Source organism: Schistocerca gregaria, chromosome 5 (assembly GCF_023897955.1).
Source record: "Schistocerca gregaria isolate iqSchGreg1 chromosome 5, iqSchGreg1.2, whole genome shotgun sequence".
In the NCBI taxonomy this organism is placed as follows: Eukaryota; Metazoa; Arthropoda; class Insecta; order Orthoptera; family Acrididae; genus Schistocerca; species Schistocerca gregaria.
The window spans coordinates 61,679,045-61,683,411 of NC_064924.1; positions in this window are offsets into that span (position 1 = coordinate 61,679,045).

Consider the following 4,367-nt stretch of genomic DNA (forward strand, 5'->3'; position numbering starts at 1 on the left):
CACACCCGTCAACTCCTATCCCAACACCTGCAAAATACTAATACGAATTCCTTACAGACAAATGGAAAAACTGGCAGAAGCCAACCTTGGGGAAGATCAGTTTGGATTCCATAGAAATGTTGGAACATGTGAGGCAATACTGACACTACAACTTATCTTAGAAAATAGTTTAAGGAAAGGCAAACCTACATTTCTAGCATTTGTAGACTTAGAGAAAGCTTTTGACAATGTTGATTGAAATACTGTCTTTCAAATTTTGAAGGTGGCAGGCATGAAATACAGGGAATGAAAGGCTATTTACAATTTGTACAGAAACCAGATGGCAGTTATAAGAGTCTCAACGCATGAAAGGGAAGCAGTGGTCAGGAAGGGAGTGAGACAGGGTTGTAGCCTATCGCTGATGTTATTCAATCTGTATATTGAGAAAGCAGTAAAGGAAACAAAAGAAAAATTCGGTATTGGTATTAAAATCCATGGAGAAGAAATAAAAGCTTTGAGGTTTGCTGATGACATTGTAATTCTGTCAGAGACAGCAAAGGACTTGGAAGAGCATTTGAACAGAATTTACAGTGTCCTGAAAGGAAGATATAAGATGAACATCAACAGAAGCAAAATGAGGGTAATGGAATGTAGTCAAATCAAATCATGTAATGCTGTGGGAATTATATTAGAAAATGAGACACTTAAAGTAGTAGATGAGTTTTGCTATTTGGGGAGCAAAATAACTGATGATGGTCAAAGTAGAGAGGTTATAAAATGTAGGCTGCCAATGGCAAGAAAAGTGTTCCTGAAGAAGACAAATTTGTTAACATCAAGTGTAGATTTAAGTGTGAGGAAGTCTTTTCTAAACGTATTTGTATGGAGTGTAGCCATGTATGGAAGTGAAACATGGATGATAAATAGTTTGGACAAGATGAGAATAGAAGCTTTCAAAATGTGGTGCTGCAGAAGAATGCTTAAGATCAGATGAGTGGATCATGTTGCTAATGAGGAGGTACTGAATAGAATTGGGAAGAGGAGGACTTTGTAGCACAACTTGACTAGAAGAAGGGATTGGTTGTTAGGACATGTTCTGAGGCATCAAGGGATCACCAATTTAGCATTGGAGGGCCGTTTGAAGAGTAAAAACCTTAGATGGAGGCCAAGAAATGAATACATTAAACAGATTCAGAAGGATGTAGGATGCAGTAAGTACTTGGAGATGAAGAAGCTAGTGCAGGATAGAGTAGCATGGAGGGCTGCATCAAACCAGCCTCTGGACTGAAGAGACAGCAACGCCACCCTCCTCTAACATTACTTTTCTTTATTAGAGATAGCTGATACCATGAATATTTTCGAATCTTGTATAGGTGAACATTATCTCAGCTGTTTCACTAAAAGAATTCCATATGATTTTGTACATCATGTATTACATTTCAGGCTAAAATGTATAAAAAGAAATTAGTTTATTACAACTGATATGTACTAACTCTGAGTATGTACAGTTAATATTACTCTTCTTTTAGAAATTTTTGAATTTATAAATTACCTGGCATACTTAAAACTCATATTATTAATTTCAGAAATTGATGATATTTATTAATTTTATTTTTGGATGCATTTATAAAATTCTTCTTTTGTTTTGTAAATTCTTTGGAATAGTGTTAGTATTGCAAAATGAGAAGTAGTGGGCATGCCTCTGATGGATATGGATGTATTTTTATGTTTGGTAATAACAATGTGTATCTGTGTTCTAAAGTGGAGACTGTTAAGTCAGTGTGACATAGAATGATGGGATAAAATAAAAAAAAAAAAAAAAAAAAAACCATAGAGACAGAAATTACTTCAGCTGTTATCATATCAACTGGAACTCACAAAGTTATAAAATGTCAGTCTCAAGTATCTACCCCTAGAAGTGAAGAACTGCAGTCGACAATGAGAAAATGAAGATAAGTAGTAAGGTAATGGTGGTAGGGTTGGTTATGATGATGAAATTGATGGGATGGTTGATGTTGAGGCAAAAGAAGAAATAAGAGAGAATAGTGATTTAGGCAGTGGCAGCAAAAATCATTGAGACACTCTAGTTACTGACAGTAATGCTCATGAGAATAAGATTTTTCCAGTTAATATTGTGTGTGGTGAGGGGGGCGAGGGTTGAGGGGAGAGGGGGAGGGGATAAGGATAGAGCTATTGATTATTATTGTAATGGTAGTAGCTGTTGTAGTAATTGTAGTTTTAATCATCTGCAGATCCTTTTTACAAGGGTATTAGACATGTTGTAGTTTAAATTTAATAAAATGAAAGGAATTTACACATACAGACATTTACATACTTACATGTATAGCATGACAAGGATGGGATAGGTCATCAACTGTGGGCTAATAGTGGGAACCATCTCAGCATTTACCTGAAGTAATTTAGGGAACCCACAGGAAACCAAAATCAGCATGGATGGATGAAGATTGGAGCCTCCATCGTCCTGAATACAAGGTCACCCTGTTTAAAAGAGTGCTACATTATTTTGTTAACCCCTAGTGGTGAATACTGATTTACAAATCAGTTATTTAATAATGTAAGAGACTAATGCTACACTGTTCATTCATTTCACACATTCCATCAACTGTTTTGTTTTTGGGGTGCAAAACCAACGAGGGTCATACGTGCCCATGTCAAAACTGTAGAATGTGAAGACAAAGAGAGGAGTTAAAAATGACTACATGTTAATCCCAAATGGCAGAAAAAAAGACAGCTAAAGACAGGGATGTGGAGAAAGGTGTACAAAATATGCCATAAAGAAACAGAGGTCCTGAACTAAAATTAAATGCCCTTCACCAAATTGCTACGACAGATAAAAAGTAAAACGTGGTCAACAGGCCACGCATTTGCTGAAATGGCTGACAACTCAGACAGCAAACACAAAGGAGAACGTAAGGGATCAAAAAAAGGGGATTACATCAGAAAATGGAGGATGTCAAAGGTAGAGCAGAGTGAGTGGTGGGGGAACACCACATAACATATGGAAATGGCTAAAAATACAGTGGCTGATGCGCAACCTTGCGAAAATGATCTCCTCGTGGTTAGAAGGGTGAGAGGGCTGAGAGGATGTCATGCAAGCTACTGGGAGAGGCTTAATAACCTGGAATTGAGGACCAGTGGTGACGTCAAATGGACACCACCTGCAGGCAGATGGCAACACAGAGATCATTGGAGGAACATATGAACTAGTGGGCTGAGGTACAAAGACTGCAGCCTTGGCAGCAGCATCAACAGCCTTGTTTCCTGTCAGACTGATGTGGCCAGGAACCCACATAAACATCACAGTGGCTCCATCCAGAGTGAGCAAGTGATAGTTTTCCTGAACCCGCTACACTTAGGGATGGGCGATGTACAGCACACAGAGACTTTGAAGGATACTGAGAGAGTCGGAGCAGATGACACAACTGAAAAGCCTGTGTCACCAGATGTATTGGAGGGCTTGATATAGGGCAAAAAGCTCTGCTGTAAATACTGAGCAGTATTCTGAATGCCAATACGAAAAAATGTCAGTACCAATGACATCACAGTCAGTCCGTGAGCCATCAGTGTACACAAAAGTACTATTGCAAAGTCCCGTTTGAAGGTTGTGAAACTGGCTTCAGAAATAAATAAAGGCCAAGGTGAACACGTGCCGCCGCACGAAGCCAAGGTGGTGAAGGGTTCATACCCACTGACAAAGTGGCAGGTAGCATAAAGTTAAGCTGCTGGAACAAGAGTTGAAGATGAACCCCAGGATGTAACAGAGAAGAGACATGTGCCCCAAACTGGTGATCAAAGAAGGTGTAGTATGGGTGACGATGCATGGCAGATTAACAGCATCCATATCTGTTGAGAGAAAAGTCACGGCAGTAGGACAGTGGTAGTAGTAGTTCAACAGCTTCAGCATACAGACTCTCACCTGGGCTAGTGTAAGAGGCACCAGTGGCTAATCATATGCCATGATGGTGGCATTAGGACAGACATGCAGAAACTTAAATCAAACACCCATAGTCCAGTTTTGAACAGACAAGAGTATGGTGCAAACATAGGTGGGTGGTTTGATCTGCTCCCAAGGAAATACCACTGACGATATATAGGACATTGAGGGACCACGTATAGCGGGCTACCAGGTAAGACATGTGGGAGGACCAATAGAGTTTCCTATTGAGCATGAGCCCCCAGGGATTTTGTAGTGTCAACGAACAGAAGAGCAACAGGCCCTAAGATGTGATGGCGATGGAAGAAAGTAATTATGCCACTAGAAATCCATACAAACAGTTTTGGCAGAGGAAAAACAAAAGCCATTGTTGATGCTCCATGAGTAAAGATGACTGAGACATCACTGAGCGGGAGACAAGCCATCATAGGATTAA